The 24089-nt window shown below is 43.5% G+C and overlaps 1 long non-coding RNA gene across 1 annotated transcript; it reads left to right on the top strand.

Annotated features, from left to right (window-relative positions):
- Positions 1–1020: 1020 nt before the first annotated feature.
- On the top strand, positions 1021–23839 carry LOC129341493 (uncharacterized). Its single transcript, XR_008598126.1, has 4 exons — positions 1021–1083; positions 16212–16452; positions 21305–21360; positions 22978–23839. It is a non-coding gene; the product is annotated as an uncharacterized LOC129341493 (long non-coding RNA).
- The last annotated feature ends 250 nt before the right edge of the window (positions 23840–24089 follow it).

Genomic DNA, 24089 nt, shown 5'->3' with positions numbered 1-24089 from the left:
GTCTGATACAAGACTCCAGTGCTTCCAGATAATATTATGCAGAGACTTAGACAAAGGTGTAAAATCCACGGACCAATAAAGCCTACCCTTCTCGGTCCTCTTTCTCTGTTCAAAAAGACCCTGTCTGGAAGTCTGGTCACTATTATAACTCTACTGGGAGAGGCTTTTGCCTCAGAAATATTTATTATTTTGCCAACTCAGTAGGCTGGCTCTCACAATTAAAGGCATCACCCCCTCCTCCAATTTTAGCAAAGTAGCTAGCCAGGATGCCATAAAAATGGAAAGTTCTGTTGCTGCTTCAGCGTTTGGTAAAAAACCACAAAATTTCAGATTTTTATCTCTTAAATGAGAATCCAGTAGCATGATTTTTTCTCTAGACCAGCCATCTTGAGAAGTTTTCCTTCTCAATCTTTTTTTCTAAGCCAGCAACTTTCTTTATAGCTTCTTCTGCTTTTTGAGCAGTTTGTTATGCTGAGTCTCCAGTTCATCCATGCAATGAGCTAAAGGGGTTATCATATTGTAAGGAGCAGGCCCTGTTCCACCATATTCAGGGTAAAACTTTGGTTCAGTCTTCATGCCTGCAAGATATCGTTCTAGGCCTGTTTGCTGACAGGGGCACAGGCACTGTTAATTAGCTGCATTTCTATCATTTCCTGAGAAAGTGGCCTTGAGAAGCTCAGTGCCTAGCGCAGCTCTGAGCTCTAGCCATACTCCCTAAACTGTCACACTGAAGTAATGTCCAATTAAGTAACGAGCCCTGATTGGTTCCTTGAGTGAGCTGATGGCCCCCACCACTTTGAAGAAGCCTCGCTGTTTCTGGGCAGTTTATCTCTTTCTACCATTCTAACTTGTCATGATGTGGCTGTGCCACGAAGGCCTAGCAAGGCCTCAGAAGCCTGTTAGCAGTGGGAGTAGGCCTGCCTACAATTCCCAGGAGCCCCTGGGCCGTTTTGGTGCCCTTTTTGGCCAATCAGAACACAGGGGGCTAGTGCTATATAAGTCTGGGAGGAAAAAAGTCTCTTTTCTTTCTCCCAGGGAGCAGGCCAGAGGAATCTTCTGCTAGGGAGAGAGGCCCTCATCCAGGTAGGGTGAGAAGACAGGCCTGGTAGACAGAGGGACAGGGAGTTCAGTTGCGCTAGGGCCTTTTGTTTATTTTGCTTTCACCCATCTATTGTTGCTAAGGCACCTTGCTTTTTGTTTCTTTGATATTAACTGACCTCCTTGTAAATAAATCCTTTTGTTTGTTGTTACTTTGCTGGGTCCCCACGCCTGTTTATTGGCCGAGGTCAGAAGGGTTGGGAGTGTACTCTGGGCCTTCCCAAGGGACCCTAAATCCCAGAGTGGTGGCAGTGTAAGGTGGCTCACCCTACCTGAGACATGACGTACCTCTTTACACTATTCAGTCCAGTTGTGACTGTAGCCGAGGAAATTGGTAAATTTAACACATAGCCAATAGTTATGAACAATGGTCTCTCTAATCACTTTCAGCTTGCTTCAATCAGCTTGTCTCTTGCTTAAATTTAACACTGTCTGTTATTCTTAGCTAATTGAATTTATGTAGACCAAGGAAGTTGTTTTAGGACCGAGGAAATTGATTATTAACTAATAAGTGTTATAATACTGTTCTGATTAACTAACATTTAGAAAGATTAAATAAAATCCTTCTTCAAATTAAAATATAGCTGTGAGGTTGACTCAGCTAGATACTGTTGAAACAGGAAGCTTGTAGCTCGGGAAAAGAGGAAGTTACAGCATTGTGTATCTCAGAATAGACTGCTTGAAAGATAAGACTGATGATTTAGGAGAATTTGTTTGAATTTATGCCACACTCAGAAAAGGTCATGTCTGGGGCAATGATCTTGATGATGGAGCTAGATAATGATAAACAAATTATAACCGTTAGCTAGTGAATGACCACCTTCTGTGACGTAACTGTAAGCTGTGCTATATCAGAGAGGTTGCTTCCTTATACTGGAGCTCAGTTCTTTGTGGTGATAGCCACACTGGGCTCTGCCGGCAATAAACATCATTCCTTCCTGAAGATTCTGTTTGGTCTCAATTCTTGGGAACACGAAACCCTGCTACATTTTGGGGGCTCGTTCTTCCGGGATTGAGGGGACCATTGGGGTGCCCCCTTGACCCCCAGTCCGTGGCCGCTGGTTCCAGACTGGTAGTGGACCTGTGGGCGCCCCCTGAGTTTTTCAGGAGCAGGCCCTGCCTTCCTCGGGTGTCAGCGGTGCGCCACTGGGGCGTCAATGACCCGGTGACGGAATCAGGAACGAGTGATCCAGGAAAGTCCCGGGACAAGTAAGTATGGAGTAACTGGGGTTACCGTTTCCTTTTGAAACGAAGAGGGGCTTGATCACCCCCTAGCACGGCCCAAGTAGGGGAGTCGGTGGGACTCTTCCGAACCCGCTGTTGCTGTAGGTACTGGGTTGGAAACTTGTCGTGTGAATGACACGAGTGGAACGCCCTAGGGCGATCGGTGTATTGAATCTCTGAGACGCAGTTCCTGGCTGGGTGACTTCGTCAGGTCGTCAAAGACGAGAAGCGTTTGCGTAGGGACCCCTGAGAAACAGACCCCCTACTGTTTCTTGCTGTTATTAATCCCTAGACTGTCTTGTCTTGTCTGGGCTCTGTGTTGATAATGGGAGGTTCATGCTCATCCCCAGAAAATACCCCCCTGGCATTGATGTTGAAACATTTCCAGGAGGTGTGTGGAGGATGGGTTCAGTCAGGGGAGAATCCAACCCCTGAGCTGTTGGAAATTTTCTGTACCTTAGAGTGGCCTACATTTGATTTAGGCAGGCCAAAGGAAGGGACTTTTGATGAAACAACTGCCCTAGATGTTTATCACTTTACTCTTAAGTATCATGATGATCAGATTATATATGCACAGTCATGGTTTGATACTTGTTTGAATCCCCCTCCCTGGGTTAAGAACTGGCCGGGGTACCGGGCTAGGAAGAAGGAGGTGCAGCTTATGGCCCTAGGGAAAGGAAGGAGGATGAATCCACAGTCAAGAAGGCGACCACCAAAGGGAGGCATTTATCCTGTGGTGCCAGTAAAGCGAGATACTGCCTGCCCCACTGCCCCTCTAGAAGCTAGACTCCAGCCAAAGGCTAAACCTGTTAAACAAACCCAAGAAGAAGAGGTGCCCCCACCACCATATGCTCCCTCACTGCCTAGAGGAGGAGAGAGAGTGGAAGGGCCTGTAAAAGAGCAAGTAGGGGGATCTGTGGGTGGACCAAGAAACCCCTCCAATGCTATCCCTGCCAAAACCAGATCTCAGACACGGAAAGAAGATGCAGAGGCAGAAGATGAGTATAAAGATATCCCAGAGCTAGAAAAAGAAGGGGAAGAGAGCAATGTCTATCCCTTGAAGGAAACTAAAGCCTGTCCCTTAAGAGAGACTATGGACCCTCGCTCTGGGACCTTGCACTTAATATATATACCATTTACAACTACTGATCTGTACAATTGGAAGACTCAAACACCTCCATTCTCAGATCAGCCAGAACCGGTGACTACTTTGTTTCAGTCCATAATTAATAGCCATAAACCAACTTGGCAGGACTGTAACCAGCTCCTGATCACGTTCTTCAATACAGAGGAACGCAAACGTATTATACAAGGAGCTAGGAAATACCTAGCAAAGCTAGTGAAAGAAGGGGAGGATGCAGAAACAAAAGGTGAAAAAGGCATTTCCCATGGCAAATCCGAACCGGGATGCCAATGAAGAGGGAGGCATGGCTAAACTAACCAGGTACCAGCAAGCCCTGATGCAAGGAATAAAGGCTGCAGGGAAAAAGGCAACTGATATGAGAAAAATACAAGAGTGTCAACAAGGACCAAATGAGCCTCCCAGTGCTTTCCTAGAAAGGGTCTACCAGACCTACCGTCAATACACTCCCTATGTCCCAGAAGCAGAAGAAAATAGGAGAATGGTTTTGAACATCTTTGTCACCCAAGCAGCAGGGGATATTAGAAGGAAAATACAGAAGCAAGAAGGGTTCCTGGGAATGAATATAGAGCAGCTGCTTGAAATTGCCCATAAAGTTTTTTCTAATTGTGAACAGGAAGCACAAAGAGAGACTGATAGGAAAATGAAAAAGAAGGCAGAATTGTTGGCTGTAGCACCGGCCCAGCAGCCCCAACAGAGACAGTACCCCCCCTGGAAGGGGACGTATGGGGGGTACCCTGAGAGAGAGAAGAGGAGGCAAGCAGCCCCTAGATTTTGAAACATGTGCGTGGTGTTTTAAAAGAGGGCACTGGAAAGATGAGTGCAAAGAGAGGCTACAGAGTATCAGGGGATGTGGAAGAGGACGAGATGATAGAAGAGGACGAGATGGGACCCCCAGAGCCGAGGGGAAGTCCGAGATGGAATGTATAAAAGATGAGGACCAGCCATGGAAGCAGCATTAAGAAAGAACAAATATGGGTGGCAAATAAACTCTGAATGGGACAAAGAATGGGAGGCATAGGCCAGACTGAGCACCTTCAATCTTGGCCCCAGGAACCCATGGTTAAAATTTGCATGGGGAGCCAAAATATTTCTTTCTTAACGGACACTGGAGCTGAACGTTCAGTAGTAACTCAGCCAGTAGTCCCAGTGACAGATAAAACAATCATTGTAAGGGGATTTGTTATGAGGCTACCCAGAAGTTGCTAAAGGTGCTATACAAAGCTGGCTACAAAGTGTCACAGAAGAAAGCACAGCTCTGTCAGTAAAATATTTGGGATTTGATATATCAGAAGGAATCAGGTCCCTGGGCCATGAATGCAAGGAAGCAGTCTGCTCCATTCCAGAGCCCTCCTCCAGAAGGCGAGTGCGAGAATTTCTGGGGTCTGCAGGGTATTGCCAAATTTGGATTCCCAACTTTGCAGAAACAGCAAAGCCCCTTTATGAAGCTACAAAGGGGGGAGAACGGGATCCTTTTTTTGTGGGGAAAAGAGCAGAAGCAAGCATTCCAGACTCTTAAAGGACAGTTGCTGGAAGCCCCTGCCCTGGGTCTGCCAGACCTTATGAAGCCTTTTTGCTCTTCTGTGCATAAGAGGAATGGCACAGCAGCTGGAGTATTAACCCAGCATCTGGGAAATTAAGAAAGGCCAGTAGCATACCTGTCTAAGCAGTTGGATGCTGTAGCAAAAGGCTGGCCAGCCTGTCTCCGTGCTGTAGCAGCCACAGCAGAGCTAGTCAAAGATTCGCAGAAGCTGACTTTGGGACCGAAGGTCTGTGTTAAAGTCCCACATTCTGTGCTCGCCCTGATGGACTACAGGGAAGAGATTTGTTCACAAATGTATGCATGACCACGTATCAGAGATTGCTGAAAACCCACAAGTGGAGCTAACTGTAATTAGTGCTCTCAACTCAGCATTCTTACTACCAGTAGATGAGGAGAGCCCAACCCTTGATTGTCTCCGAACCATTGATGAAGTTTACTCTAGCCGAAAGGACCTGACTGATGTCCCATGCCAAACCCAGATATTGATTATTTTACTGATGGCAGCAGCTTTGTCGAAAATGGGGTTAAAAAAGGCAGGGTATGCAGTAGTAACTTGGACAAAGAATATAGAAGCTAAACACTTGCCACCCAATACCTCTGCTCAGAAAGCTGAACTTGCTGCTTTAACCAGAGCTCTTCAATTAGCAGGAGGATTAAAAGGTTAACATTTGGACAGATTCTAAATATGTATTTCTTACTCTGCATGCTCATGGAGCTTTATATAAAGAGAAAGGTCTCATCACTGCTTCACGAAAACGAATTAAAAGTGGACCTGAGATTTTGCAATTGCTCCAAGCCTTTAAAAAGTAACTGTCATGCATTGCAGCGGCCAGAGAAGAATTTTTGCAGCCATCCCATTTTCAATGTCCTTTTCCAAGTCCAGATGTCTAATTGGACTCCAGAGTATTCCCATGAGGAGGAAGACTAGACTAGTCCTCAGAATACCCAGAGATGTGATGGCTGGCTTCCGTTTCCAGATAGAAGACTCTTTAAGCCAGAATCAATTGCTCATGCAGTAGTAAAAGCTGCCCATGAAGCCACTCATTATGGAAAGTCAGCACTAGCAGAGTTACTAAACAAGGATTTGTATATAAACTACATGGACTGTGTGCAGCTGTTTCCAGAAGTTGTGTCGTGTGTGCCAGAAACAACCCCCGACAAGGACCAGGTCCACCTCCTGAGTTCCAACCCCCGGGGTCTCTGCCATTTCAGTCACTAGTTGTAGATTTTACTGAATTGCCACGGTACCAAGTATTCCGATACTTGTCAGTGTTTGTTGACTCATATTCTGGGTGAGTAAAAGCATTTCCTTGTAAAACTGAAAAGGCCAAAGAGGTAGTTCGGTGTCTCTTAAAGGAAATTGTAGGACGGTGGGGTCTGCCAGCAGTTATTTGAAAATGTCCCCATTTGAGTTAATGTTTGGTAGGCCACCTCCTATTTTACAAGGTGTTACAGGAAACCCTTGTCAGTTGGGAGATCTGAGACTCAGGGAACAAGTTATAGCCCTGGGTAAAACTTTGCAGAAAATTCAAAAGTATGTAGAAAAACAATAGCCTTTGCCAGTGTTTAATCCAGTCCATAAGTTTCAGCCAAAAGATGAGATTTGGGTAAAGGACTGGCAAGTAATTCTAATGGGACCTAAATAGAAGGGCCCATACACTGTCCTGTTAGCAACTCCCACTGCTGTAAAGGTAAAAGGCATTGCAGCTTGAGTTCATTGGACTAATATTAAACCTGCTGCCACGCCTTGAGTTTCAGAGATCTGTCCAGACGATGCCCTCCGTCTCTGACTGAAGAAGCTACCCTCTGGATCTCAGCCTACCGGAAAAGGCTGAGATTCACAGGCAACAGTTCCGGGGCCTGGTACCTGAGCACTCCAGAAGGCTGTTCAGGTTCTGAAGAAGCTCTGGTCTAGCCACTCCTGGGCTGGCTAGTCTACCCACAGCTGAAGCTTTGATCATGTAGCAGGCTATCTCGTTCCCAAGAATTGAGACCAAACAGAATCTTCAGGAAGGAATGAAGTTTATTGCCGGCAGAGCCCAGTGTGGCTATCACCACAAAGAACTGAGCTCTCGATTCATTCACAGTTCCTCATTTTATACATTCAGCATATAGACACATCACATGGTGTTGGTATCCGGGTAAGCTGAGCTCATTTCATATAAAATACATCTGTTTTCTCATTTAACAGCGAGGCACTTCAACTGACATTTTAGATAAACATGTCTACGTTGCTTCTGCTTTCACTTTGAGTGCAGGTTATTTTAGATAACAAAATCCTTATCATCAAGACCATTGCTCCAGACATGACCTTTCCTTAGTGCGGCATAAATTCAGACATATTCTCATAAATAATCAGTCTTACGCTTCTAAGCAGTCTATTCTAAGATACACAATGCTGTAACTTCCTCTTTTTCAAGCTACAAGCTTCCTGTTTCAACAGTATCTAGCTGAGTCAGCTTGTCAGCTGTATTTTATACTGAAGAAAGATTTACCTAATCCTTCTAAATGTTAGTTAATCAGAACAGTATTATAACACTTATTAGTTAATAATCAATTTCCTCGGTCCTAAAACAACTTCCTTGGTCTACATAAATTCAATTAGCTAAGAATAACAGACAGTGTTAAATTTAAGCAAGAGACAAGCTGTTTGAAGCAAGCTGAAAGTGATTAGAGAGACCATTGTTCATAACTATTGGCTATGTGTTAAATTTACCAATTTCCTCGGCTACATTTCCCCCCTTTTCGGCCTTGATAGCGAAGCAGAAGAGGCCGAACAATAACAGTATATCTTCCCTCTAGGGTCAATACGCCCCCTCCTCCTCATCAGGTCCTGAGGACTCTAAGCTGCGCATTTTAAGTAAGCGCACCCTTTCTGGGGACAGTGTCAGTAATTGGGCCGCAGGTGGGGCTCCCTTACTGGGCAGAGGCGACACTGGAGTTGCTAACATTGTCAATTTTTGAAACAGTAGACTGTATTAAGCAAATAATGCATGAAATATAATAAGGAAGAAATATAATTTCAGTTAGAGCACACCCCCACTAAGAGCAAAGCCTTTTCTACCAGCTTTCCCTTAAGATAACACACACCAGCAAGATACTTATGATGACATTGATCAGAAATTAAGTCTGGATATAATGTTAGGATGCCTCTCTTGTGGTGGCATCTCCTGGAGTGGGAGAGCAGGAGGAGTAGACAGGAAACAACGAGGACAAGGTGTATTATTATAATGCTGACAGCCACAGTCAGGACAAACTATTTCTTGGATACCTGTCCTAAACTTATAGAAGCAATAGAAAAGGAAAACAAAACACAGGAAAAGTGCACAACCAGTAAAAGTATAGGAGAAAACACGAAAAAAACATTAACTGTTACTGTAGTCCACCAATGATCAAAGCTTCAGCTGTGGGTAGACTAGCCAGCCCAGGAGTGGCTAGACCAGAGCTTCTTCAGAACCTGAACGGCCTTCTGGAGTGCTCAGGTACCAGGCCCCGGAACTGTTGCCTGTGAATCTCAGCCTTTTCCGGTAGGCTGAGATCCAGAGGGTAGCTTCTTCAGTCAGAGACGGAGGGCATCGTCTGGACAGATCTCTGAAACTCAAGGCGTGGCAGCAGGTTTAATATTAGTCCAATGAACTCAAGCTGCAATGCCTTTTACCTTTACAGCAGTGGGAGTTGCTAACAGGACAGTGTATGGGCCCTTCTATTTAGGTCCCATTAGAATTACTTGCCAGTCCTTTACCCAAATCTCATCTTTTGGCTGAAACTTATGGACTGGATTAAACACTGGCAAAGGCTATTGTTTTTCCTACATACTTTTGAATTTTCTGCAAAGTCTTGCCCAGGGACACAACTTGTTCCCTGAGTCACAGATTTCCCAACTGACAAGGGTTTCCTGTAACACCTTGTAAAATAGGAGGTGGCCTACCAAACATTAACTCAAATGGGGACAATTTCAAATAACTGCTGGCAGACCCCACCGTCCTACAATTTCCTTTAAGAGACACCGAACTACCTCTTTGGCGTATTGTCGAAGGCTTTCACGGCCGGAGAACGATGGTTGTTGGGGGTTTTCCGGGCTGTATTGCCGTGGTCTTGGCATTGTAGTTCCTGACGTTTCGCCAGCAGCTGTGGCTGGCATCTTCAGAGGTGTAGCACCAAAAGACAGAGATCTCTCAGTGTCACAGTGTGGAAAAGATGTAGGTCATTTGTATCTACTCAGGAGGGGTGGGGTTGAGCTGAGTCATTCTGTAAGAGTTTCCCAGGGTGTGGAATGCTAATGGCGGGAGGCTTCACTGTAACCTGAGGAGGTTCTTTTGCATATGGATTGGTGCTTGATGTGCTAATCTTCTCTGCAGGGCTATTGTCGGGTGTGGAGTGTTTTGTTGGCCTGGTGTTTTTCAGAACTGGAGCCCATGCTCTGTTCATTCTTCTGGATGTGTGGTTGGTAAACACTTGTTCCATCTTCCTGTAGGTGAGATTATCAACCTTGTCCCAATCCTGACTTCTCATTTTATGGCTGGTGTTGATATGCAAGCAAAATAGCTCCTTGTCTGTGGCAGCAAGTTCTCTGCGGGTAGTGTGGATTCTCTCACGTAAGAGGGCCTGTTCTAGACGGTCATAAATGCGGTTCGCCTGTGTGGTTTTGAAGATTCTTTTAGTTGTGAGAAAAGATGGAATGGTTCTTGTGTCCCTGCAGCGTAGAAGAAAGGTCAAAGAACAGAGTAGATGTGCTTTCTTGTTCCGAAGCCAATGAGTGGCTTCACGGGCAGCTTTTACTACTGCATGAGCAATTGATTCTGGCCTAAAGAGTCTTCTATCTGGAAACGGAAGCCAGCCATCACATCTCCGGGTATTCTGAGGACTAGCTTAGTCCTCCTCCTCATGGGAATACTTTGGAGTCCAATCAGACATCTGGACTTGGAAAAGAGGGCACTGAAGGCTCAACGACTGTAAATGCTCTTCCCTGGCAGCCGCCTTAGCTGCTTCATCTGCCCGACGGTTCCCTTTTACCACTGGGCTCAGTGGCTTCTAGTGGGCACGGCAGTGCATAACAGCTACTTTCAGTGGGGCATTTACGGCTTGGAGCAGTTGCAAAATCTCAGGTCCATTTTTAATTCCTCTCCCTGAAGCAGTAATGAGGCCCTTTTCTTTATACAAAGCTCCATGGGCATGCAGGGTCAGAAATGCACATTTAGAGTCAGTCCAAATATTAACTTTCAATCCCTCTGCTAGCTGAAGGGCTCTGGTTAACGCAATAAGTTCAGTTTTCTGAGCAGAGGTATTGGGTGGCAAGGGTTTAGCTTCTATATTCTTTGTCCAAGTTACTACTGCATACCTTGCGTTTCTAACCCCATTTTCGACAAAGCTGCTGCCATCAGTAAAATAATCAATATCTGGGTTTGGCATGGGACATTAGTCAGGTCCTTTCGGCTAGAGTAAACTTCATCAGTGGTTCGGAGACAATCAAGGGTTGGGCTCTCCTCATCTACTGGCAGTAAGGATGCTGAGTTGAGAGCACTAATTACAGTTAGCTCCACTTGTGGGTTTTCAGCAATCTCTGATACGTGGTCATGCATACATTTGTGAACAAATCTCTTCCCTGTAGTCCATCAGGGCGAGCACAGAATGTGGGACTTTAACACAGACCTTCGGTCCCAAAGTCAGCTTCTGCGAATCTTTGACTAGCTCTGCTGTGGCTCCTACTGCACGGAGACAAGCTGACCAGCCTTTTGCTACAGCATCCAACTGCTTAGACAGGTATGCTACTGGCCTCTCCCAATTTCCCAGAAGCTGGGTTAATACTCCAGCTGCTGTGCCATTCCTCTTATGCACAGACAAGCAAAAAGGCTTCATAAGGTCTGGCAGACCCAGGGCAGGGGCTTCCAGCAACTGTCCTTTAAGAGTCTGGAATGCTTGCTTCTGCTCTTTTCCCCACAGAAAAAGGATCCCGTTCTCCCCCCTTTGTAGCTTCATAAAGGGGCTTTGCTGTTTCTGCAAAGTTGGGAATCCAAATTTGGCAATACCCTGCAGACTTCAGAAATTCACACACTCGCCTCCTGGAGGAGGGCTCTGGAATGGAGCAGACTGCTTCCTTGCATTCATGGCCCAGGGACCTGATTCCTTCTGATATATCAAATCCCAAATATTTTACTTGGGGCTGACAGAGCTGTGCTTTCTTCTGTGACACTTTGTAGCCAGCTTTGTATAGCACCTTTAGCAACTTCTGGGTAGCCTCATAACAAATCCCCTTACAATGATTGTTTTATCTGTCACTGGGACTACTGGCTGAGTTACTACTGAATGTTCAGCTCCAGTGTCCGTTAAGAAAGAAATATTTTGGCTCCCCATGCAAATTTCAACCATGGGCTCCTGGGGGCCAAGATTGTAGGTGCTCAGTCTGGCCTATGCCTCCCATTCTTTGTCCCATTCAGAGTTTATTTGCCACCCATATTTGTTCTCTCTTAATGCTGCTTCCATGGCTGGTCCTCATCTTTTATACATTCCATTTCGGACTTCCCCTCGGCTCTGGGGGTCCCATCTCTTCCTTCTTCTATCATCTCGTCCTCTTCCACATCCCCTGATACTCTGTAGCCTCTCTTTGCACTCATCTTTCCAGTGCCCTCTTTTAAAACACCACGCACATGTTTCAAAATCTAGGGGCTGTCTGCCTCCTCTTCTCTCTCTCAGGGTACCCCCCATACGTCCCCTTCCAGGGGGGTACTGTCCCTGTTGGGGCTGCTGGGCCAGTGCTACAGCCAGCAATTCTGCCTTCTTTTTCATTTTCCTATCAGTCTCTCTTTGTGCTTCCTGTTCACAATTAGAAAAAACTTTATGGGCAATTTCAAGCAGCTGCTCTATATTCATTCCCAGGAACCCTTCTTGCTTCTGTATTTTCCTTCTAATGTCCCCTGCTGCTTGGGTGACAAAAGTGTTCAAAACCATTCTTCTATTTTCTTCTGCTTCTGGGACATAGGGAGTGTATTGACGGTAGGTCTGGTAGACCCTTTCTAGAAAAGCACCAGGAGGCTCATTTGGTCCTTGTTGACACTCTTGTATTTTTCTTTTTCCTGCAGCCTTTATCCCTTGCATCAGGGCTTGCTGGTACCTGGTTAGTTTAGCCATGCCTCCCTCTTCATTGGCATCCCGGTTCGGATTTGCCATAGGAAATGCCTTTTTCACCTTTTGTTTCTGCATCCTCCCCTTCTTTCACTAGCTTTGCTAGGTATTTCCTAGCGCCTTGTATAATACGTTTGCGTTCCTCTGTATTGAAGAACGTGATCAGGAGCTGGTTACAGTCCTGCCAAGTTGGTTTATGGCTATTAATTATGGACTGAAACAAAGTAGTCACCGGTTCTGGCTGATCTGAGAATGGAGGTGTTTGAGTCTTCCAATTGTACAGATCAGTAGTTGTAAATGGTATATATATTAAGTGCAAGGTCCCAGAGCGAGGGTCCATTGTCTCTCTTAGGGGACAGGCTTTAGTTTCCTTCAAGGGATAGACATTGCTCTCTTCCCCTTCTTTTTCTAGCTCTGGGATATCTTTATACTCATCTTCTGCCTCTGCATCTTCTTTCCGTGTCTGAGATCTGGTTTTGGCAGGGATAGCATTGGAGGGGTTTCTTGGTCTACCCACAGATCCCCCTACTTGCTCTTCTACAGGCCCTTCCACTCTCTCTCCTCCTCTAGGCAGTGAGGGAGCATATGGTGGTGGGGGCACCTCTTCTTCTTGGGTTTGTTTAACAGGTTTAGCCTTTGGCTGGAGTCTAGCTTCTAGAGGGGCAGTGGGGCAGGCAGTATCTCGCTTTACTGGCACCACAGGATAAATGCCTCCCTTTGGTGGTCGCCTTCTTGACTGTGGATTCATCCTCCTTCCTTTCCCTAGGGCCATAAGCTGCACCTCCTTCTTCCTAGCCCGGTACCCCGGCCAGTTCTTAACCCAGGGAGGGGGATTCAAACAAGTATCAAACCATGACTGTGCATATATAATCTGATCATCATGATACTTAAGAGTAAAGTGATAAACATCTAGGGCAGTTGTTTCATCAAAAGTCCCTTCCTTTGGCCTGCCTAAATCAAATGTAGGCCACTCTAAGGTACAGAAAATTTCCAACAGCTCAGGGGTTGGATTCTCCCCTGACTGAACCCATCCTCCACACACCTCCTGGAAATGTTTCAACATCAATGCCAGGGGGGTATTTTCTGGGGATGAGCATGAACCTCCCATTATCAACACAGAGCCCAGACAAGACAAGACAGACTAGGGAGAACAAATAACAGCAAGAAACAGTAGGGGGTCTGTTTCTCAGGGGTCCCTACGCAAACGCTTCTCGTCTTTGACGACCTGACGAAGTCGCCCAGCCAGGAACTGCGTCTCAGAGATTCAATACACCGATCGCCTTATGGCGTTCCATTCATGTCATTCACACGACAAGTTTCCAACCCAGTACCTACAGCAACAGCGGGTTCGGAAGAGTCCCACCGACTCCCCTACTTGGGCCGTGCTAGGGGGTGATCAAGCCCCTCTTCGTTTCAAAAGGAAACGGTAACCCCAGTTACTCCATACTTACTTGTCCCGGGACTTTCCTGGATCACTCGTTCCTGATTCCGTCACCGGGTCGTTGACGCCCCAGTGGCGCACCGCTGACACCCGAGGAAGGCAGGGCCTGCTCCTGAAAAACTCAGGGGGCGCCCACAGGTCCACTACCAGTCTGGAACCAGCGGCCACGGACTGGGGGTCAAGGGGGCACCCCAATGGTCCCCTCAATCCCGGACGAGCCCCCAAAATGTAGCAGGCTATCTCGTTCCCAAGAATTGAGACCAAACAGAATCTTCAGGAAGGAATGAAGTTTATTGCCGGCAGAGCCCAGTGTGGCTATCACCACAAAGAACTGAGCTCTCGATTCATTCACAGTTCCTCATTTTATACATTCAGCATATAGACACATCACATGGTGTTGGTATCCGGGTAAGCTGAGCTCATTTCATATAAAATACATCTGTTTTCTCATTTAACAGCGAGGCACTTCAACTGACATTTTAGATAAACATGTCTACGTTGCTTCTGCTTTCACTTTGAGTGCAGGTTATTTTAGATAACAAAATCCTTATCATCAAGACCATTGCTCCAGACATGACCTTTCCTTAGTGCGGCATAAATTCAGACATATTCTCATAAATAATCAGTCTTACGCTTCTAAGCAGTCTATTCTAAGATACACAATGCTGTAACTTCCTCTTTTTCAAGCTACAAGCTTCCTGTTTCAACAGTATCTAGCTGAGTCAGCTTGTCAGCTGTATTTTATACTGAAGAAAGATTTACCTAATCCTTCTAAATGTTAGTTAATCAGAACAGTATTATAACACTTATTAGTTAATAATCAATTTCCTCGGTCCTAAAACAACTTCCTTGGTCTACATAAATTCAATTAGCTAAGAATAACAGACAGTGTTAAATTTAAGCAAGAGACAAGCTGTTTGAAGCAAGCTGAAAGTGATTAGAGAGACCATTGTTCATAACTATTGGCTATGTGTTAAATTTACCAATTTCCTCGGCTACAATCATCGGTGGACTACAGTAACAGTTAATGTTTTTTTCGTGTTTTCTCCTATACTTTTACTGGTTGTGCACTTTTCCTGTGTTTTGTTTTCCTTTTCTATTGCTTCTATAAGTTTAGGACAGGTATCCAAGAAATAGTTTGTCCTGACTGTGGCTGTCAGCATTATAATAATACATCTTGTCCTCGTTGTTTCCTGTCTACTCCTCCTGCTCTCCCACTCCAGGAGATGCCACCACAAGAGAGGCATCCTAACATTATATCCAGACTTAATTTCTGATCAATGTCATCATAAGTATCTTGCTGGTGTGTGTTATCTTAAGGGAAAGCTGGTAGAAAAGGCTTTGCTCTTAGTGGGGGTGTGCTCTAACTGAAATTATATTTCTTCCTTATTATATTTCATGCATTATTTGCTTAATACAGTCTACTGTTTCAAAAATTGACAATGTTAGCAACTCCAGTGTCGCCTCTGCCCAGTAAGGGAGCCCCACCTGCGGCCCAATTACTGACACTGTCCCCAGAAAGGGTGTGCTTACTTAAAATGCGCAGCTTAGAGTCCTCAGGACCTGATGAGGAGGAGGGGGCGTATTGACCCTAGAGGGAAGATATACTGTTATTGTTCGGCCTCTTCTGCTTCGCTATCAAGGCCGAAAAGGGGGGAAATGTAGCCGAGGAAATTGGTAAATTTAACACATAGCCAATAGTTATGAACAATGGTCTCTCTAATCACTTTCAGCTTGCTTCAAACAGCTTGTCTCTTGCTTAAATTTAACACTGTCTGTTATTCTTAGCTAATTGAATTTATGTAGACCAAGGAAGTTGTTTTAGGACCGAGGAAATTGATTATTAACTAATAAGTGTTATAATACTGTTCTGATTAACTAACATTTAGAAAGATTAAATAAAATCCTTCTTCAAATTAAAATATAGCTGTGAGGTTGACTCAGCTAGATACTGTTGAAACAGGAAGCTTGCAGCTCGGGAAAAGAGGAAGTTACAGCATTGTGTATCTCAGAATAGACTGCTTGAAAGATAAGACTGATGATTTAGGAGAATTTGTTTGAATTTATGCCACACTCAGAAAAGGTCATGTCTGGGGCAATGATCTTGATGATGGAGCTAGATAATGATAAACAAATTATAACCGTTAGCTAGTGAATGACCACCTTCTGTGACGTAACTGTAAGCTGTGCTATATCAGAGAGGTTGCTTCCTTATACTGGAGCTCAGTTCTTTGTGGTGATAGCCACACTGGGCTCTGCCGGCAATAAACATCATTCCTTCCTGAAGATTCTGTTTGGTCTCAATTCTTGGGAACACGAAACCCTGCTACATGACCAGCTATGCTATCTTGCAATCACTGCCAGCAACCAGCTGTAGAAGAGGAGAGCTTCTAGCTCCATACCAGCTCCAGGAGGCCTAGAATGAGCTGGCATGGATGGACTTTGGTAGGAACAACCGGCCTTGGAACCAACTCAGAGAATATTTAGACAGATAGTTGGCAAAGTAGTATTTTAGCTAGATAAGAACATAGATTAGCAAGCTGTTATTTGTTTTTGCCTTGCCTAAATGCTTTCATGAGCGGTTTCTGCCTAGCATACGTTCCTGTGTTCTTTCTATAATAAATTCCTTATATTTTTTTTACCAGCCTGTGTCCTAGGGTTGCCAGCCTCCAGGTGGTGGCTGAAGATCTCCCGGAATTACAACTGATCTCCAGGTGACAGAGATCAGTTCACCTGGAGAAAATGGCTGCTTTGGAGGGTGGACTGTATGGCATTATACCATTCTGAGGCCTCTTCCCTCCACAAACCCCATCTTCTCCAGGCTCCACCTCCCAAGTCTCCAGGAATTTCCCAGCTTGGACCTGTCCAGTGTTACTTGCTAAGGAGGTACAAACACTCAAAAAAGAACCCGGAAGCAAGGGTGCTTCAAACTAATGACCAGAGCTCTTAGAGGCTCCTAGGAGTCCTGTGCAGTCTGGTGAACTGGCAGGGATGGAGGATGAGAGGCTCTGGGTGGATACACATATCCAACATATCTTGTTTTAATTCTTGTTGCTGTTTCTTCAAGACTTCTAGTAGAAATGTTGACATTAGGAGAGAGCCCGCAGTATTTATGTCTCCATGGCTCGACGGGGCTGTGGAGCTGCTGGCTGCTTCTCCAAAGTGAAAAAATCCTATAACGAAGAAACTTCCCCAACAGTCTTTTGTTTCTGCTTAGCCTTAGAAGCCTTAGGTGGTGTTTTCCAAGACTAATTTGTTTCAAAATAGTAAGTTAAAACTATTTTAAGAGTGAGAGACCTGGGAGCAGCAGATAATGGCTTCTGCTCAGTGAGCCATCGAAGCCACGCCCCCTTCTTCTGACCTCCATAATGCTTGAGGATTTTCATATAAAAATATGCTTTTAAAAGAATCTATATTAGCTGAGTACCATGGGATGTAAACCAATGAGATCTTACTTCCTTACTTCTTTCTCAATAATAAACCACAGTGCTTTCTTATCAGCAACTATCTGCTTATTAATAATCCTTAATATTTGTTTCAGAACCAGGGAGTGGGACCCTCTCCAGGTTGGCCCCTGACCCCCTTCTGGGCGTGTCAGGGCGAGTCTCAGAAATGGGGGGAGAGGGGTTTACTGCACCCTCAGCCCTCTCTTCCTCCTGCTGGATGAGCAGGGCTTCACGGCCCTGGCTCCAGCTCATGCTCTAGCCACTGTCTCCTCACAGCTACTCCTCATCGACCTACCCTGATCGCCTGCTTTTATGGAGCCTTCCTCAGTAGTCCCTGCCCCCTCCTCCTGGTTCCACCCTTTCTCATTCCAGCCCTCGTTGATGGCTTCTCCAGTGGACCACTCAGGTATCTCCCTTGAATTTCTCCTCCCTTCGGGCTCCTTCTCATCCAAGTCCACCCGGTGTCTCTGCAGGGTGGGGCTGGCCAGGCCGCACCATGCTTGGCCCGTGTGAGCCCGCTGCCATGGCTCCCGGTACTCCTTTGAGGCCAGCTGGCTCTCAGCCTTTGCGGGTCGAGCTGCTGCATCGGTGCCATCACCTGCCGTGGCTGCCTTCAGCTCGCCTCCTGATGCTGCAGGACAAACCACAGCTGCGGTGCTCCTCCTGGGCCCCATTGCCTCCTGCTCAGCAGCCAGGAGCACGTCCTCCGCCTCTGGCGCTGCTGCGGGTCCCGTCCTGGTGCCTGTTGCAGCCATGGGCCCTCTTGCTCCGGCTTGAGTTGCTGTCGGGACTGCTGCTTGGGGCCCGCCGCCATCCTCTCCAGCCTTCTCCCTCTGGGTTCATGAGGTAAGTTTGGGGGAGGGGGGGTTCCCCAACCCCGGACACTATTACAGCTTGAAAACACTGTATTATATTAGGACATGCTGATCCTCCTCAATTGTTTTTCCTTTGCAAAATATCTTTTTATTTTTATGTTATTTATGTCATTTATAGTCTGCTTTTCTCACTGAGACTCAAGGTGGATTACGTAGTGTGAGATTAGTACAATCAATATTGAGGACATTTCCATAAACAATGCCCTAGGGTAAATAAATACACATTTACAAAGCATAGCATTAGCAAGAACCCGATACAGAGTTGAAGAAATGTTGAAACAGAGCATAAGCAATTCTAGGACTGATATTAGATAATATATAACTATAACAGTAGGATCATACTTGAAGCACAGGTAGCACATAGGAACACATACTTAAAGCAACAGATAGGATGTAAAGCAACACAATGGTGAAGTCTACGGTCCCTAACTCGTTAGTGGAGCATCTGAGACAATTCTTCCCTCCTAACTGAGTAAAAAGCCCTTTTGAATAATTCAGTTTTGCATCATTTGCGGAAAGCCAGGAGAGTGGGGCGTCGAGTCCTGACATCCTCAGGGTTCCACAGGGTAGGGGCCACCACAGAGAAAGCCCGTGTATGGGCTGCTGTTGATTTCACCCATGTGCAGAGTGGCACCTGCAAGAGACCCTGTTCAGATGAGCGAAGCTGCCATGGAGGGACATAGGGAGGGAGGCCCATAGGTATGCTGGGCCAAGGCTGTGAAGAGCTTTGTATGTAATAATCAAAACCATGAATTGAGCATGGTAACTGATAAGTAGCCAATGAAGTGACTGCAGAATGGGAGTGTTCATGCTCCTGCTTGCTCCTAATAACAGCCAAGCTGCAGCATTTTGTACAAATCGGAGCCTCCTAGTTAACTTAGATGGGAGACCTATGTGTGTGTTTTTATGTGCCCATATATATTTTGTACATTCCTTTTGCCATTCTTGAAGTGTTCCTTTAGAAAACACTACTGGTACATTTTCAAAGAGAAACAGTTTTGGCAATATCATTTTCAAGGTGGCTAGCCTCCCAAACTATGCAAGGTTCAACAGGGTCCGCCTTGCTACATCTTGCTTTATTGCCATAAATTTAAACAGTTATTCTTTTTTTAAAAAAATACACTTTTATTAGGAAAATGTCCTACAATCATAACAAGTAAGAAACAACTAGAATAAACAGTAACAATAACAATAAATTCTCAAAACAAGATTAGAATACAGTTAAATCATTATTAAGCATTGCTTATCAAAACAAGAAAAGTTAACTATCAAATATCATTTGGTATAAAATGTTTGGAGGAGAGAGCTATAAATTCAAAAAAAGGCCACCATTTCTCATGAAAGAATGAGGTAAGTAGATGTGAAGTATCTTTTTGCAAATTAAATGTTATTTTCTCTAGTATAAATTGATCCCACACTTTTATAAACCAATGATCTATAGTTGTTTGCTGATTCCATCTCGCTGCAAGCGGTGTTTTGGCCACCACTAAAAGGCTATTTATTAATTCACGTCTTATTAAAGGGATAGTGGAATCCTGCCAGAGATCTAAGAAGACCATTTGCGGGTTAAATTGTATTTTATAGCCTGAGATTTCTTCTATTTGGTGGAGAACTTCTTTCCAAAATCTCATAATCTTTGGGCACTGCCACCAGCTGTGTGCATATGAACCATATACACCACATTTTTTCCAGCAGTAGGGTGAATTAGATGGACATATTTTAGATATTTTTCTGCGAGTTAGGTACCAGTGATTCAAGATCTTAAAAGTTTGAAGTTTTGTATTAACTAACTGAGAGCTTAGGTTTTTGGAAGACCATATCTGTTTCCATTGATTTGGATTAATAGATATGTTACAATCCTGCTGCCATTTATTCTGATAACCATATTTAGGAGGTTTAGTTAGGTTAATAATGATTTTATATATTTTTGATATAGAATCTTTTATTTTCATAGTTTAGGATTTCCTCAAAATTGGTTTTCTGAGCTTGCATGATAGCTTTCAGTTTTATTTGATTTACCATATGTTGTAGTTGCAAGTAAGAGAACCACGGGATTGGACATTGTACACGAAGTTCCAAATCTTTTTTCTATAAAAGTCCTTTTTGTGTAGCAATATCTTCAAGTCTTATACTGTCAAAAGTTGACTTTTGCTTATAAAATAATTTTTGGGCCTTCATAGGGGATCATGATTGCATATATATATATATAGTAGAAAATCTTGATATAGGTACCAGTTTCGATCTATATTTATCCCAGGTAGCTAAAAGGTTTTCTAATAGGATATTTTCAGTTTTAAATGAAGGGCGATTTTTACGAGTACACCATATTGTTTCCTGTAATGTTAATGGTTTATATGAGGAACTAAAAAAGTTTGTCCAAGCAGAGTCTTCTTTGTTACCTAAAATTTGAACTATTTTTGTTAACTGAGAGGCTTCTAAGTATGCAAAAAATCTGTGTAATTAAATCTCCCATTTTGGCTGTGTTGTCGTAAATAGGGGTGCGCATCCTGAAAAGATTCGGGTTTACCCGAAGTGGGAGAAAAATTCAGACAATTCATTTCAGTATGCTCCGTAAATATATGGAGCATACTGAAGTGAGGGGGAGCAACTCCCCCACCCCCCCTGGTGCAACCCCTCCACCCCCTCCCACTTACCTGGCTGGAGGGGGAGGGGGATCAGCTGGGTGGCGGGCCGGCGCCACGGCACCACAGCAGTGATGGTGGCAGCAGCTGCAGCCATGGCAGCATGAGGCTGCTACGGCCTGGAGCCAGTTGGCTCCTCTGCCACTGCACCGCCTCCTGAACCTGCAGGGTGGTGGGGAAGGCCAGAGCTGCCTCCTCCGGCCCTTCCTGCCCCTCAAATGGCTGTGGCACCGCGGTGGCCATTTGAGGGGCGGGAAGGGCTTTCTCTGCCTCCTCTACTGCTCCTCAGCCCCGCAGGCATCGGGGAGGGCCGGAGCCACTGCTGCCGCCGACACTGGCTGTAAAGGTAAGTGGGGTGGGGCTGAGGGGCTGGGGCTAGGGTGATGTTTAAAGCAGAGACGGGGCCCTTTAAACTCAGCCCCGAAGCTTTCTGAAGCATTACGAATTCTTCAGAAAGCTTTGATTTGGAAATCCCGAATCTTTATGGATCAGGTCCAATTTGGGCATTTTTTCCAAATAGGATTCCTGAACCGCACATGCCTAGTCATAATATGGTAAAAGCTATTCTAGGTTTCTTATAGTTCCAAAGAAAATTGTTGAAAATAGATTGCCATTGTTTCACTAAGCTGTGAGGAATTGTTATTAACAATGTGCGAAACAGAAAGATTAATTTTGGAAATATAAAGGCCTTAATTAAATGGTATCTGTCAAACCAGGAGAATGATTGTTTGTTCCAGTCAAATAAGTCTTTTTTTATGTCTTTAATTTTTAACAGATGATTCAATTTTATAAGACAGTTCAAATTCGATGGGATATTAACACCAAGATATGGTAAATATTTTTCAACCCATTTATATTCGTATGTTGATTATAACTTATTTATCTGTGATTTTGATACATTAACAGGCATTATTACTCATTTTGCAGTATTAATTTTAAGACCTGAGATTTGTGCAAAAGCTTCAAGAATTTTCTGTAATTCAGACAAGGTTTTTTCTGGATTGGCGATAGACAAAAGCATATCAAATTGCAAAAAGACTAATTTTATGTGTTTGGATTTCTGATTTTATTCCATAAATTATTGTTGTGAATAATTTCCGCCAAAGGCTCTATTGCTAGAGCAAATAACAAAGGAGATAAGGGACAACCTTGTCTGGTGCCTCTTGTTAAACGTATTTCTTTTGAAGATAGAATATTATTTTTCACTCTTGCCTTTGCCTGAGAGTAAATTGTACCTAGTGTCTGTTTGATCTTGCTCCCAAAATTCATAAATTTCATAATAGAGTGAAGATAAATTGTTTCAACCAAATCAAAAGCTTTTTCAACATCTAAAGAAAGCAATAATGATTGTATATTCTTTTGTTTGCAAATAGCCAAAATATTAAGAGTTTTTTTAATATTATCTGCAATGTCTCTACCTGGTGTAGTGGTTAAGAGCACGGGACTCTAATCTGGAGAGCTGGGTTTGATTCCCTACTCCTCCACAAAGCCAGCTGGGTGACCTTGGGCGAGTCACAGTTCTCTTGAGCTCTCTTAGCCCCACCCACCTCACAGGGTGATTGTTGTGGGGTAATAATAACACTTTGTAAACCGCTCTGAGTGGGCATTAAGTTGTCCTGAAGGGCGGTATATAAATCGAATGTTATTATTATTATGGTATGAATCCAGATTGATCCTTGTGTACGTAATGGTTGATAAAGACATCTATGCGACTTGTGATAATAGAGGTGAACAACTTATAGTCCTGGTTTAAAAGTGAGATGGGATGGGATGAAGAAAGGGTAAGAGGGTTTTTATTTGCTTTACGGATTACTGTAATAGTGGCTTCACTCCACGTCTGAGGAAGCTGACCGATTTCTGATAAGTTATTACATACTTCAGTTAACATTTGTATAATTGACGGTGCAAATTTTTAATAAAATTCTGACGGAAAGCCGTCAGGGCCTGCTGTTTAATTATTTTTTAGCTTGTGAATGGCATCTTGAATTTCTTTAGTGGTGATTGAGCTATTTAGTAATTGTTTATATTCTTCAAGTTCTTTTATTAATTTATTCTTTATAAAAAAAACCTGAATTGACTCTAAAGATGGTTCTTGAGAGGTATATAAGTTTTCATAGTATTCTCCAAAAACTTTTGTAATATCTTGTGGGTTGTTACAAATCTTACCTTTAGAATCTTGAATTGCATTTATCACTCTGGAGGCTCTTTTTTCTTTATCATGCCAAGCTAACAATTTTAATTGCTTGGGTGAGATAAAGGCGTGTTTTTGTTTAAGATAAAGTAAAAAAAAAATTTAACGTGATTTGGTTCCATTGTATTCAATATCTTACGTTCATTTAATAGTTTCTGTATATTTTCTTACTGCCCTTTTCTTTATGTTGTCATTCTGGTTCTTTGATATTATCCAATACAACTTGTTTGTATGTCTTTTTCTTTTTCTTTTCATAGGCTGCAATGGAAATAATTTGGCCTCTTAAGACAGCTTTGAAAGCGTCCCATTTTATATGAGGTAATATATCAGGTGAGTTATTGTCTTTTAGATAATTTTCTATGGCTTGTCTTATTTGTTTGGAGATATTTTCATTGTAAAGTAATGCTTTATTAAATGTCCAATGTCTTTCAGGTCTTGAATTCATATTTAGTGAAACTGTGCAAGTTGTCCATGCGTGATCGGACCACGTGATGTTTCCAATTTTCGAGCTAATAATGGTGTTTCTTAATTCTTCTGCTACTAAAGTATAATCTATCCTGGTATGTGTGTTATGTCTTGCTGAATAATATGTATAGTCTTTCATTGCCATGCATAAGTCGCCGTATGTCTATTAAGATATGCTTTTTCAATGATGCCAATTTTGTATTTTGCAGTGTAAGCGAAGTATAGTTATGCCTATGATGTGATTTATCCAAATAATAGTTAATATAATTGAGGTCACACCCAATTAACACTTCTCCCTCCTGAAATCTTGAAGTTTATTCAGTATTTCTTTTATGCTATTTATTTGGTTTAAATTAGGGGCATAAATTGATGCTATTGTGAACTGTTGATTTTCTATTGTAGCCTTTATAAATAAAAATCTACCATTAGGATCTTTGCAGATTGCTTTCTGATGATATCTGACTGATTTGGAAATCAAAATCGAGACCCCTCGCGATTTAGATGAACCAGCGGCATGATGTTGGGTTTGGATCCATTTCGCTTTGAGCACAGGATCCTCTCTTGCGTGTGTGTAGATGAGTTTCTTGTAAGGTTGCTGTGTCTGCCTTGTTGTGTGCCAAATTATCTAATATACGTCTTCTCTTGACCACATTGTTAAGACCTCTTACATTATATGAAACAAAAGTAAGCTTTGATTGTATTATTCTTAAAACTATAATAAAGTACAATAATAAAAAGAACAAGCGTCCTGTATTCACTCTTTTTTGCTAAGTTGAACCTTTAGTACAGTTAAAAAATGATGATCAACAATATCTTATTCCTAAAATAGTGAGAAATAACAACAATAAACTACAAGAATTACCTTCTAATGATCTATTGTATATAAATAATTATTTTATATTTT

This window comes from Eublepharis macularius, chromosome 13, assembly GCF_028583425.1.
Source record: "Eublepharis macularius isolate TG4126 chromosome 13, MPM_Emac_v1.0, whole genome shotgun sequence".
Classification (NCBI taxonomy): Eukaryota; Metazoa; Chordata; class Lepidosauria; order Squamata; family Eublepharidae; genus Eublepharis; species Eublepharis macularius.
The sequence above is the reverse complement of the archived record's forward strand: the minus strand, read 5'-3'. Positions and strand labels throughout refer to the sequence as shown.